Here is a 15399-nt window from a genome sequence, read left to right on the forward strand (position 1 = left end):
GTGCCATGGGAACAACATCAATCCGCAATTCCGCATCCGCCAGGCAGGCAGTGGACAGTGTGTCTGGTCACCAAGATTGATCGACGGAGCATCAGATGGAATGGAGAAGTACCGTGAATAAGAGGAATGACTGGATGCATGCAACTTCCCAAATTGAACAGGACAACAACAACATACAGTTACAGTATCCTTTCCTCTTCACTTCTCCTTATCTTTTAAATAACTTATTGTTGTGAACTTCTATGAGTGAGACTCTCTGCTTAAAATTCATCCCTACAGCTATTTCATAACTTTCTTTGCTATTTTTAAAACTGATGTAATGTACTACTAAGTCATTCTCTCTCTGAGTGAAATTGCGTAATTACAGCAGCCCTGTACTGTCTAATAGTTTAGTACTACTTAGTAAGTTGTAGTTAGTACAACTTTTCAGTAACCGAACCATCCATTTCGCAAACAACTTCATGCATGCACTTCCTTTATGTCCCTTAAAAGATTTATGGATATCTTCGTATCCAAAGATTTGTTTTTCTTCATTTGTTGTTTGTACATGCTGTGGTTTTTTTTCCTCTCTCCACAAAACTTTCCCAAAAGACCCCCTTCCCATCCAATTTTCAAACCCTAACCCTCTTCCCCCGGGCGGTGTGGTTTTCATTGAGGTGTGACTAAATGACAGCAATAATTCCACACACTTGCTGGACAGGATAAGGTACAAACAACCTCCTCAAATCAATTTTAGGGCAGCTAGATGAATCCTAGGATATTGTAATTCTGCTTAAAATAAACCAATGAGTAACTATTTTCAAATCTATTCTGAATTTCATGCCCACCATTGATTGGATCCATCGTCAACATCATCCTCCTACATGTCAAGACTTGTTACGCTGCTGTGTCACTGTTCTTGTTGTAGCCATAATCATCCATGCACATTTTTTTCCCCATACTTATCTTCAGCATTGCTTAGGCTACAAATATACTGTTCCTTCTAATACTCCTCTTAGGTCACTTAATGTCTAATTTTCTTCCTTTGTTTTTCATATGCTGCTACTGCTAGTGTGGTACCACTACTACTACTACCGGTACCACTCCTACTACCACCACAACAATGGAATTTCTGTCCTGGATGCCATGCAGAAAGCGCTGTGCCTAGCTCTATTCTCAAACACGAATCACAGGTAAGATAAGCATTTTGGGGAGATAGAATAATGGGATAGGACTCGGAGGAGAGGAGAGACTGACAGTAGTACTAGTAAACTACTAGTAGGCCAATTGACAATTGAATTCACTAACTCTGTTAGTGGCACTTTTGTACATTTTGGACGTTTTAGATCATTCATGCTGGTAAGTTTGAGGAAACCAAATGTGCAGTAACCCACGCCCACCACCCAACAAAATAATATGAACGCATACATTATGTTGAAGTATGTAAAATAAATAAATATATATTTACCCTAACAAAAATAAAGTAGTCCAACCCAAACCACCCCCTCCCTAACCCCAAGAATTGTCCTTTTCAATGTCCCTCAAAAGTCCCTCAGAAGAATCCCCAACTCTCAACTCCCGATTCCCACCCCCCCAACAGTCTTTAAAAAAGGGGCAAGGGACACAGTCACTTCCGGTGGGGTTCTGTGGACAGGTGGTCCCGCAGCTCTCTGCGGAGGTCCCGGAGCTGGTGCTGCTGCTTCTCTACCTTGCGCTCCAGGTAGTCCACTCGGCGGCGTATCCGGCGCAGGCGTGCCATCCAGGCTCTGGGGGGGGCCGCTGCTGGTGTTCTTGCAGCTGAGCGGGGGCGGCGGGAGACTGTCAGACCACGGCGCCCTACTGGAGACTGTTGGCTGGTGGACCCGGGGGCACTGGAGGAGGATGCAGCTGTTGCCGCCTCCTCCTTCTGTTCCCGAGCCCACAGCCGGCGATATTCTGTACAAATGGCCTCCAGCTTCCGGGCCCTTGCCCGGAGAGCCATCTCCTTACGGGTGAGCTTTTGTGGAGCATCTACATGAAGAAAGAAAGAAAAATACTGTAACCAATACTCTTTAACAATAACACAAAATAATTCAACAGAAAGTTGTCTCACAGTATAACTAGCAATTTGCAAGCACAGAATAACATTTTGGCATGTATCTTTCTGCCGTCTTTGTAGGCCTGTAACATTAGTGGGAGTTTAAGGAATTCTACTAGTAGCACTATGGACTCACTACATAGTCAGAGAGTACACCAGTCTTCTTCTTTTTTTCACTAGTTTTGCGAAAGAAATTACTTGTACGTGAACTTGTGGTAGCCGGCATAATGCCAGCTCAGTCATCTTGCACCCAAGAAAAACAGACACAAGCCATGAAGACGCAGACTCGCATTACTTTAAGCAGTACATGCAGGTGGGGATAGGGAAGCTCTTACTTTTCTATTGGGGTGGCACTGGCCATACTCGGTTACATCAAGGGCTACTGCTCAATGTAATTTATATTTCGCACTGCACCCCCCGGGCCTTCAGTACTACAAAGGGAAAATGAAGATTATTCAATTCTGATCATGTATCCAGCCGATCACATGATCTTTGCTTATATGATGGATGACTTTAGGTGCTTTGTTGTGATAGATTGAGTGAACAACAACGATAGTCCACCCATGATTGACACAGCTGAAAGAGAATTATTAACATAGGGAGTGAGTGTGGTACCCATAATTGCCGGAGAAAGGGACTTGACTTGATATAATTGTCAACTATACAATACATACACAATATATGCTGTGCTTGCAAAGTAAACTACTGTACTGTTACTTTAGTCAAGGGAGAATTTCTGAACAATCACAACTTCTAGTATTTGGATTTCTTCTGCATTGCTATTCTGGCACAGACATGCTGTTCAAAGTAACACTCTTCGTCCACTGAACGTCTGCTCTACATACACCTCTGCTATCTATGAGGAAGAAGATACCAACCAGGCTTCCAAAGTAAATGTCTATCATTCTTCTTAATGTCTCAACTGTACCAACTTTACTTTTTCTCAACAACCAACTAACACCCTTTTCATTTTATTTGGTAAACCACCGTCTTCACTTGTATTTGAGTTTAACCCAAATGATATATTGCAATGCACACCACACATGCATTTTCTGATTCACCCACACAGGCAGTCATCTTTTCTTTCCCCTCTAACCATCCTTGCTTCAAGCAGCCATGCATCTGATTACTTCCTATCAGCCACCTCTGTATGCATTCAAACAAACGTATCATTCTTTACAGTCCTAAATGTTACGACTCGCTCATCCTTCGTTACACCCTTCTTTCCCTTTTAGTTCATCACATCCCTCAAGTTCATCTGATCTGACTTGGCTTCACGATAAAAGTTTCACAGCTGAGTTGAAGTCAAATAGAGGGGGCCATTGCTTACTCGGGAACTGCCGCCGCTAATGCTATGGCTAAGTCAAGGGTGACTGTCTTCTCCGTGATTGGCAAAAATGTAGTTCTAAATTAGTAACTGTTCATAACAGTACAGTGTACATCAACTAGTGTACTGTCTACTGTAGAGTACATCATACACCCCTTTGCGAGCCTACTCTAAAATGTCAATAAGTAAGGAGTATAATAACTTACCACCGTCCGCCGCTGCTGAGCCATCCCCCTCAGCTCCTCCTGGTGGCCGCCGCATCCGCCCCTGAAGTGGACCCCTCCGCGCTGCTGGCCCCGGCACTGGTGGTGGGAAGTGCCGCATCCGATGTTGTGATGACGCCTAGAAAAAACATGTCATATTTTTAGATGCCATACACCACCCCCTATTTCGTCTCGTAATGGAAGAGAAAATGATAATAGATCAACAATTTTTAATTATTGGGACTGAAAAAAAGTCTCGGTTTTGGGGAGGGTGTTCAATTTTTTTTCTTCATTGCTTAGCCATAACATGCAACACTTTTTGGCACAAATGATGAATGCTTGCTTTTTAACGTGCAACATTTTTCTAATTACAGACAGAACCACCTACTCCTCATCACCACCAGGAGGACTTGAAGTTCCAACAAGGTGAGGGCTCCCGAGTCCCGCACAGTTACTATTAATAATTAGATGTGTAAAGTTGAAGTATATACTAGGGAAGGGTGTTTAAACTTTAACGTCATCTATCACCACTGCTCGCTGGGAATACTGCGCTATTAAAAATAAAGAAATTGCTTTTTAAAATCTTATTTGAAAATAAAACTTTAAAACTAAAAAAAACTGTGTCGTTTTTGTTCACGAGTGAGTGAGCGGAAGGGTTTTCAGTTGCACTACTGCACTTTGCAAGCATGCTTCCGTGACTCTGATAGGTCGGGACTCGGTAGTCTTCTTCTGCTCTTCTGGGTCATATAATCATTGGTCAGACACACTAGATAGTCGGTCAGGGGATTGGGGGTTCAACTTCTGTTCTGACTGAGGTATGTGGAAAGTCGAACTGCACCTATCATCAACAATGTCCTATTTCTCTTGTCCATACTTCTGTATGGGCAGAATAGTCCCTGAAACACTAGCGTTATGGTATGTGCTACTATCAAATCAAAAAGCCAACTACTAGCTTATTCTTTGTGGCGATTGACATTTTGTTGTTGGAAACTGTCAAAGCACTAACATTAAGAAGACTTGAGTAGACAGCAAGGGCAACCCAGAGGACTGCACTCAGTGCCTCTAGAGCTATTGCTGGATCAGAGTTTTGTTTCACGCCGTTTGCCGACTGGGCAAGCTTAGCTACCTACACAGACCGACTCATAATACTAGTAAATAGTAGTAGCACAGTGAGTGACGATAGGGCAGGATAAGAATGTAGAAACAGTCTGCAAGAAGATCAAAGACTATTTTGTAAAAAATAGAATTAGGAAACAGTTTGGAATGAATAAGAGCTGTAAAAGTTAGGGAGGAATAATTATTAATATTAACAACAGAACAACTTACTGGGGCCAGCAGAAGAGCCTGTAGAGGACCGATCCTGACCACCTTGTTCCGCCGGAGTCTCAGTTGTGGTCTTCTTGCCCTTGGGAGGTGCTGATGATCATGAAATAAACACAAACATGGATGATTACTTTTTTGAAATATTTGATTTCTTTGACTACAATCTAAAATTATCTCGGGGAAACAAATTACCAATAATTGCACTACATGTATTGATTGACCTATTTGATCTGGTCAACTAGGATAGATAGTACAGTATTGCTGGATTCACAGACCCTCTACTTGGAAAGTTATGTAAATCAAAAACTAACCCAACAACAAAAAGGTTCGACTATGACTGCCAGCACTCAGCAGCACGCGACGTGACAGACACAGTCCGCCATCATGATTGCAGACCACTAAAAAATGTCCTACTACTAAATAACAAGTCATAATATACTCAACCTATCAATCCACCACTATCTCTCTTAGTGGCAGCAGGAGTACAAAGGAAGGACTAGACTTGAGTCTCTAGTCTCTCTAGCATTACGCAGTTCTGCTCAAATGAGCACAAAGTTGCAAACAAGTAAGCATTGGAGCAACGCCACTGAGCAGGCGAGCACCTGCAATCACAGAAGCTATTTAAATATTAATTTACCTGCAATGTAATCGAATTGGCAGCATTCTTGCTCTTCGGGAAAAATATATATTAGCAATATAACACAGAGAAGAAGAAAACAAAGTAGTTATTAAATAGCTACTCACCAAGGCCCGGGATCTCCACGCCTAGCAGCTGGAGCGGGTCCTGCTCCCGGTCAAGGAGGTCAGCCCACCGGTGCGTCACCTGATCGTGGGTGCGCCGGACCCCCGACTCCCTACGCATGGCCCGGCACACCTTCTGCCAGAGCTGGCAACGCTCCCGGAGGCCATACCCTGAACCGGGCCGCCCCCCTGCTGCCACGGTCTTGGGGAGGTGGCGCTGGACGTAGAAAATCAGTGCGGCCACCTCCACCGTGCTGAAGATCTCCAGGGCTACTACTTGCTCCCCCCTTAATTGCCGGCAAGGGAGCCGGGTACGGGGTGCGGGACCCTTCCCCTTCTGGTTCTTCCCGGCTCCCTTTGCCATGGTCCTGGACAGGAAAGGTAAATAAAAAATAGGAAAGAATAGGGAAAAAGTAAATCAAACAAAAGAGGTAAAAAAAGTAGTTATTAAAGTAACGAAAAGTTGAAAAAAACACAAAATATAGATGTAGAAAAAGAGAGGGATAGATAATGGGTAAACAAGATAAAAAAAAAGTTCAAAGAAACACAGGATTGGGGGCGTGGCTTGGACGCGAGGCGGAATGGCTGCTTGAAACCGCAGCTCCGCCGACCGAGCCCATTAATCCGTCATAAACCCGGCAAACTGATGCGCTGACCCGACCAACTTTCCCCTACGGACACCGGCAGCCTACTGGAGGAGATTGCTGGCTCACACAATCTGCCCGGACGAACAGTTCGACATTTGCCGACGACGGCCTGACTGGGGGCGGAGCTGTGGCCTGGAGACGAGGCGGAAGCCGGGACCTCGCGTGAGCCCGGGCCCGGGTGAGGGCTGAAAGCCGCGCACAACAACAGCGTGCGGGGCGCCGGAGGTCGGAGCGGGTGCTCTGAGTGCGCCGCCCGGAGTGAGGAGGAAGCAGTTGGCCGGCGCTGAACACTGCACTGCTGCGGTAAGGAGACTGCCGAAGGGGCGCCACATAGCGAAGGTGAACGGCCGCGGGAGATCCCCCGGAAGACTGCTGTGCGGTCTCTGTGGTGCGTCGCGCTGTGGGACGGCCTGGGGGAGTCCCGGGAATCTGCTGAGCCCAGAAGATAGTGTAGGCAGTGCGGCCAGGGTGCGAGGCCCGACCCATTACCGACCGACACCACAATCTGGCCCTCGCCTTATAATAGACACTTTCGTTGGCCCAGTGGGGACACAGATCGCCTGAGACAGTGGGTAATTAACAGTAACCTCGGGCTGGCCCTGGACGCTGTGCACAGATTGGGAGGTCGAACCGCTGCGTAGTGAAGCAGGACGCCATTTTGTGCTCCGAAGGCCTGGGTCTGGTGCCCCGTGATCCCTGCCTGCCCACAAGTGCATCGCCTAGGAACACTGCTGCACCTAATTGCGGAAGGCACTAACACCTCCTGGAGGGTCCAACTCGCGGCGTGGCGGACGAGAGCTAACCTGCAGTGTGAACCAGCCTGCTATCCTTCCAACGGTGGTGTGCTGCACTAACGCCTGCGCCAGCGCCGTCATAGCTGCCAGCCAAGATGGGCAAGCCCGACACGCGGCAACCGAAGATAACCTTCGATAAGACGAAACAGAAGGCGGCGAACCAAGAGCTATCGGAGGAGGAGGCCGCGAGGGGCGAGTCTGGAGCCGCGCAGGCGTGCGAAATAAAAACCATGTTCCAAGAACTTAAAACGAGTCTACACGGGATTGACCAGAAGATGGATGACTTGGCGGCTCGCATGGACGGCCTGACCAGGCGGATGGACAAACAAGATGGCCGGGTGGATGTGCTCGAGACCCGTGTGACTGAAACTGAGGAGGGTCACACCGCCATGGACAAGAAACTACGGGGCATGGACAAGATCCTCTCGCTGATTCAGCAAAAGAACGAGGATTTGGAGGCCCGCTCCAGACGCAACAACGTCCGCATCACGGGCGTGGCGGAGACGACCAACGTTGGGAAAATGGAGGTGTATGTGGAGTCTATGATGTCGGAACTTTTCGGGACCGGACTCTCTCGGATGTTCTTGGTGGAAAGGGCGCACAGGACACTGGGCCCCCAGCCCCAACCGGGAGCCCCGCCAAGAGCTATCATAGCTCGCATACTGAACTACAGGGACCGGGATACCATCCTCCGCATGGCGAGAGAGATAAAGGACCTACAGTATCAGGGCAATCACATCTCCATTTTCCCGGATTTCACCATGCAAGTCCAAGCTGCGCGGCGTGAATTTGTCCCGGCCAAGAAGATCTTCCAGCAAATTGGAACCAAATATTCACTCATCTACCCTGCCAAACTTAGAGTACAGGGCCCGGGAAAACCTTCCTTTTTTGTGGACGCTAGGGCGGCGCTGAAATATGCGAAGCAATTATCTCGTGACCAGAAGAATCACTCATCATCGGATGTCCCGGAGATGCACGCTGAGCTGAGTGATGTTGAATGATGGCGGCTCGAACTTGGTATGTACTGCGCAGTCCACAAAGGCGTGGCAGCCGGAGGAACTAGTTGCTGAACATAGACACTGCTACACCGCTCTATACAGATAAGTTGACCAGAGGGTTCACAATTGTTGTTGTTGGGGGAGGCTCTGGGGAGGGGCATTAACGAGCTGGCGCTGGGCCACATTGGCGGCAGCGCAGGATTGATATGCGTACAATCATGTTCCCCAGAGGGTTGCCTCCCATTAGACTGGTTACATTGGGACGCTATCTGGGGCGTTTGGACATCGATTCACCTTAGACGCTGCCTCACATGGCGAGGGCCGGATGGACCTGCTGCTTACTTGGGCCACTGCGTCTTCTCCTGGTTGGGGCACATTGACCTTTTATAATCATATGTAGTAAGTGGGGGGAGGTTCGCGAGGGAGCGCTGTCAGGCTTGCGCTCGGTCGCCCTGGCAAGAGTACAGGGTTAGAGTGTGTACGACCCACGTTCCCCGAGGGATGACTCCCACGTACCTTGCACAGTTGGAATGCTGTATGGAATGTTTGATTGTTGGATGGGGGGGGAGGGACAGAATTGCACGACCTGATTGGGGGGTTGGAGCGGGCGGGGGTTGGGGGGGTTTGGGATTACAAAGCACAGTTGCTTATTGTTTTGTTGAGAGAACACTGACACAGGCAATATATACACACCTGGCTGAACGAGATGGACCCCAGAGTTCAACTGGCACTCACAGATGCATGATGACCACACATGGCAGACTATGCTATACCCTAGGGCACTTGCTGCACCGGGGTAACGTAACACACTCGATGCCTAAGCCATGACACACGTTAAACTGTTGACCTGGAATGTACGTGGCTTGAATGATAGGCGCAAGGCCCGGCTGGTGCAAGCCTATCTGCAGCGAAAAAATATAGACATCTGTTTTCTGCAGGAGACCCACCTAACTGCTAATGCCACTACAATGCTTCGCAGCCACAGATGGGGTGAAACTATGCATGCTCACTACTCCAACTACTCCCGGGGGGTAGCGGTGCTCATCAGAAGGGGCCTACAGTGGACAACGTTAGAGGAGCACTTGGATACGGAGGGGAGGTACATAATAGTAGTGGGGTCCCTGTGTGGAATGAGATTGATTCTGGTGAATGTGTATGGTCCTAACGATGACAACCCTGAGTTCTATAACGACCTTTGGTACAAAGTGCAGGCCCGTGGGCAGGCGGCGATTATATGGGGGGGGATTACAATGTGGTGATATCAGACACAATGGACAGGCAGGGCGTGGCTAGAGAGCACCACCCCAGGGCAGCTGCCACACTTGGAGAAATCATCACTGAGGCTCGATTAATTGACTCCTGGAGAGTACTACACCCGGAAGCTCGAGAGGGCACGTGTCTCACTATGCACAGGGCTTCCTGGTCCAGGCTAGACTACTGGCTGCTGTCTGGGGATGTCCATACACTAGCGACGGACGTAACACACCTGCCACGCTCGCTGTCTGATCATGCACCGGTCTGCCTTACACTAGCCACCCCAGCACAATACATTCAACCATTCAGCTGGAGATTCCCTTCCAGGGCGCTTAGAGACCAGGTATTTAGCAAAGAGCTGCGGGACACACTGGAGGACTATTTTGAGCTCAATGAGGGGTCGGTAGATTCACCGGGTATGCTGTGGGAGGCATGTAAGGCGGTGATAAGGGGATACTGCATGTCACTGAAGACCGGGATACTCCGCTCCATCAGAGGCACCCTGCAGGCGCTAGAAACTGAATTGGCAGCCCTTGAGGCGCAGATGCGAGAGGCGCCTACAGACAGTGTTAAGGCTGCTTTTCGCGCAAAGCTCACGCAGTACCAGGAAGAGGCAGACAGAGAGGTGGCGTTTCTTGCAAAGGAAGGACAGGCCCGTAGATTCGGGGAGGGGGAAAGAGCGGGCAGGACGCTGGCCAATATGCTTCGAGCTCCCAGAGGTGCGACTTATGTGCTGGAGATCAGGGACGAGGGGGGAGACGTAGTGAGAGAACCCAAGGCCATCCTCGAGGTAATGACGGAATACTACCGCTCACTGTACACGTCACAGATTACTCCTGACGACCAAACTATCACTGACTATCTAGACACGATAGCCCTAGCCTGGTTTAACAACGGTGCCAGACAGTACATGGATCTACCATTTTCGCAGGAGGACATACGGGCTATAATAATGAGCATGCCGTCAGGCAAGGCACCGGGACCAGACGGCCTAACGTCTGAATTTTATAAGAAGTATGCGGACATTCTGGTACCCAGATTACACCGGGTATTTGAGGAGGCGGTAGAGTCCGGGATACTCCCGCAGTCAATGCGGGAGGCGCTGATCATCGCTCTCCTAAAACCCGGAAAAGACCCTATTACGCCTGAGTCATACCGGCCCCTCTCACTCATCAACGTGGACGCAAAGATCTATGCGAAACTACTGGCTGAGAGACTTAAATACATGCTACCGCAAATTGCCCTGTCAGACCAATCGGGATTCGTCATGGAAAGGTCCACATCCCACAACCTGAGAGTTCTGTTCGGGTTGCTCCACTACCTAGACCCCAAATCGAGGGCTGCAGCCGCGCTCCTCGACGCGACCAAGGCGTTCGACTCCCTGGAGTGGAAGTTCCTTCACTCGCTCTTCACTAGAATGGGTTTCAGCCCGCTGTTTGCCAGACGCATCGGCGTGCTGTACAATCACCCGACGGCAAGGGTACGTGTGAATGGGCAGACCTCGGACCCGATACAGATATCGAGAGGGACGAGACAGGGATGCCCGCTCTCTCCCTTGTTGTTTGCTATCGCCACAGAGCCGCTGGCCGCACGAATGCGCCAACACCACACTCAGAGGAGCATTGGCTTCACGTCGCGCGGCCTACTCATCTCCCTTTATGCGGACGATATCACGATCTACATGATGGACCCCGAATCCAATTTCGATCCGCTGATGCGCGAGATGCTTAGATATAGCGGCCTCACTGGGATAAATATTAATTGGACAAAATCGACCATGCTGCCACTAACGGATAGCACGGTGAAGTGTCACACTGAATTTCAGATTGACTGGGCTGAGGAGGAAGTTAAATACTTGGGCATTAGAGTGAGTCGCACAGTTCAAGACGTCTGGCTCTCCAATTTTGGAGTGGCAATGGAATGGCTGGAGGGGAAGGTTAAGAAGTGGAAGACGCTCCCTCTGTCACTGATGGGACGCATAGCCCTTGCGAAAATGGTGGTGGCTCCCAAATTCCTATACTTATTCATAAATGTGCCTCTGCCGTTAACGATGGCGTTTTTCAGCAGGCTCCGGTCTGCGGTCATTGAATTAGTCTGGGCAGGTCGGCAACCGAGAGTGGCCTGGAACCTCCTCACTCTCCCGTTCAAACAGGGCGGATTAGCCGCGCCAGATTTCGAGCTCTACGCATACAGTGCACAGGCTCAGTACCTTTACTACTGGCACCACCCGATCCCGTACCAGCCTCATGTAGCTATAGAAATGGATATTGCGTCGCCATGCCCCGTCAGGACGGCAGTGTACAAGAAGTATAGGAGGTCGCATGAGGACATTAACACGGTAGAGATGGTGCGTTGGGCGTGGGCGGGAATTGCCAGACGAGCGGGTGTGAGTGCCATGTACGCCCCGAGCATGCCACTAGACGGTAACCCCCTGCTGGAGCCTCTCACGGATACTGCAGTGGTCCGCAGAGCGAGCGAGAGAGGCCTAAAGCTGGCCGGGGACTTGTACCCGGACGACACCTTCATAGAACTACAGGAAATGGCTAACACTACGACCCCTATGGCCTCAGAACTCTTACTGTATTACCAACTGCGAGCGGCGTGCAAGAATAGATACCCGGGCTTCCCGGAGGCGCCGCCGACGTTAGCGGCATTGGAGGATATTCTCTCGAATGCCTCCTCCCATAAATTAATTACCAGGATCTATAGAGCCACGCAGAACTCGACCCCGGTCCCACACACTGACTCGAGGATGGCCTGGGTGAGGGAGGCGGATATACAAATATCAGACAAACAATGGACGTTTTGTTGCACGCAACTAGAACACCTTTCCCCGAATTACAGACTACGACTCATACACTTCAATTATCTTCACAGAACGTACCGCACACCCCTGCAGCTGGTGAGAATGGGACTGACAGATGACGCCTCCTGCTGGAGGTGTGGCGAGAGGGAGGCTACTTTTTACCATTTGTCATGGACATGCGGGCCGGTGAGGGCATACTGGGAGAACGTATTTCGCACTATAGGTCTGATGATAAACGCACACTTGAGTCCTGACCCATTGTTGGGCCTTCTGGGATTTGTTCTGCCGGTGCCGAGCGCATCCAGAAAGCTTGTGGCGATGTTACTCCTACTTGCCAAGCGACAGATCGCACTAAAATGGAAACAAAAAGCCCCACCAACGACATCTGGTTGGCTGAAATCGGCCTTGTACTGCAAAGACCAGTTGACGTCGTACTGGGAATTGATGCCACTCCGCTCTCGGCCTGCTGATATTTGGCAGCCACTAGTGGACTGGCTGGCCCGATCGGGCGGTGAGGAGAGTGATTGAATGCAGCGTAGTGTTGGTCTACTGTAGGGGAGCGGGGAGGAAGGGGGTAACGACTTCATGCACACTGTCAGGGACTGCTGGTGGCGGGTATCCTGTTCCAATTCTTGACATTGCTTTTGTTGACCTGTGACATTCTCTCTCATGTTTTTCTCTTTTTTTTTTTTTCTTATTTTGTTGAAAGTTGTATGTACACAATATGTCATCTCGATGCACACTGTCAACTTATCACTGCTTAGCTATGTGGAGGACAAACATATGCTGCCTGCCTCCGGGTTGTTGGCTAAATAGCGGTGTACAGATCATGAATACGAATAAAGGTTTTTGAAAAATCAAAAAAATAAAAAAAGAAACACAGGATTGCAAAGATTAGGGGAGGATTGAAAAAGCTTGCCCAGAACCATAGCAATGAATGAAAAACAAGATGGCCACGCCCATAGAGGACCGCGTGGGTAAGTTCGTGCGATATTTCCCCCGCGAGCACGCAAAACCGCACGCGACCACGTTATCGCGCCCTGCGCACAACGCGAGAATGCAACTAGTGCCCACAAACGGAAATACGCAATCTGAACAAGATGGCCGCGCCCATGTATGACCGCATGGGTAACTTCGCGGTCGGCGTGCTGAAAGAGGCCAGCGAACACGCAAAGCGCCCCGTGAACACGCAATAAAATAATCCGCAAATTCGCACAAATTTGCGGATTATGCGGAACGCGAATTCGCATGAATTCGCGTTCCGCGAATTTGCAAATTTGCACATTTCGCCCATACTTCTCTGGGCTCCCCCCTTCGGGTTCAAAGTTTGAGGGAGATTGGTGGGTGCAGCTTGTATTCTCCTCCACCACACATCTCCATGTAATCCAGTCATAGCACTGTCCTTCTGACGTAGACTGGTTTAGTCTCAAAGATCATAGGGGCAGCGCAGGACCATGTTTGGTTCCCTTCTGGTCTCCAACCCTCCTGTGAGTACATGACACTTCTTGAGCACAACAGCCACATGCCCACAGATTATTCTTCAGCATGGCAGACGCTAGGCGGCATCTTCAGAGCGCACTGCCTTGAGCTGACTATCTCAGTTCTTCATGAAGCATGTTCAGTGCACCTCTTGGCTACCAATCTTCTGGATTGGCCCCGACTCAGTGACCCAGCTAGCAGTGCTGGGGCCACACAGACCACTTGTGGGGTGCACGTGCCGACAACAGATGATTATCCTTGCTTCAATCAGGCCTACTACACAGCTATATCACTCCAGGTGCCTGGTGTCTATGATGACAAAAAATGACAAAGGTTGCACTGCCTAGTCTGGTAGTGCGCTTGCTTAGTAATTGTCGATGGGACCATACACCAGAGTAAATTATAGAAGTCCCTTCCATGATCCGCTCTGCCTGAAGGGTTGGTGCTTCCTTCTCTCTCTCACGGGTAGGATATCTTGGCACCCAATCCAGTAATTCCTCTTTTTACACAGATAATATTCTCTCTTCTCTGGGAAGTTGGCTGCAAGTATGACCACAACCCATGGCTGTGTAGTAGCCCCATGGTACTCTGCATGGAATGCCCTCCTCAGTAGTAGTGACCATAACTGTGAAAGCGGATTGGTCTTGAGCTCCGATCTTTCTACTATTTGTGCAGAAAGAGAATGTTTATTCTGGGTCTGCAACTTGGCCTGTTCAGTTTCATGTGTCCTCCACAGGTGCCCTTCCAGGCCTCCCCTGTTTCCAAGGATACCCTACCAGGCATGTCAGTCTGCAGGTGGAGTACCCACCACAGAAGTACAAAGGGTAGTGACCCTTGAAAGGGTTCCTTTCCCTTCCTAGCCTTGCCCAGTACCGCAGCCATCTACCATGGCTGTTGCAGTGGCACTTTATATGAATGGGCCTGGCAGCATACATTCATGCCTCGCAGGTACAAGCCTGTTACAATAATTCAGCCATAATGCCCAGCCAACTTTTTGCTCCCGCTATGTGGTTGGTACTCCACTGTCACTAGGAGGGTGCATGCATCCTAGTTCAAGACAAGGGGCCCGATGTAGGTGGCCATTACCGGTCGGTAACGGCCGAACTCGGCCGTTACCGACCGGTAAATGGGTCATTGAGATGTAGGGGGCTATATTTTACAGAATCGGTAAATTTACCGATTCAGTAAATTTACTGTTTCTGTAAAATACCGAATCGGTAATTTATCCGATTCGGAAAATTCCTGATGTAGGTAGCACTGTTTCCAGTGCTACAGGCCTTTTAGATTCGGTATTTTACCACCCAATCCAATTGGGTGGTGAAATACCGAATCCAGGTGTGCATGCACATCTGTGCATGCACACCTGTGCCATGTGACAGACAGACATGCCCTTAGGGCATGTCTGTGTGCCACATGGCACACATGCCTGTATTTGGGGTGCTAGAGGGTGTCAAAGTGACACCCCCTGCACCCTTGCTAAAATCGGCATTTACCGAATCGGTAAATACCGATTCGGTAATGCCCATTGATTCCTATGGGCTTTAATGCCCATAGGAATCAATGGGCATTACCGATTCGGTATTTACAGAATCGGTAAATACCGAATCTTAACGATTCGGTATTTACCGAATCAGAAATACCTACATCTCCCCTCCTCTTTTTTACCACTTCTTAAATACCGATTTGGTATGAATCGGTATTTAAGAAGTGGTAAAAAAGATTTACCTACATCGGGCCCTAGATCCAGAAACAATCCTTGACAAACTACTTG

Source organism: Lissotriton helveticus, chromosome 1_1 (assembly GCF_964261635.1).
Source record: "Lissotriton helveticus chromosome 1_1, aLisHel1.1, whole genome shotgun sequence".
Lineage (NCBI taxonomy): Eukaryota > Metazoa > Chordata > Amphibia > Caudata > Salamandridae > Lissotriton > Lissotriton helveticus.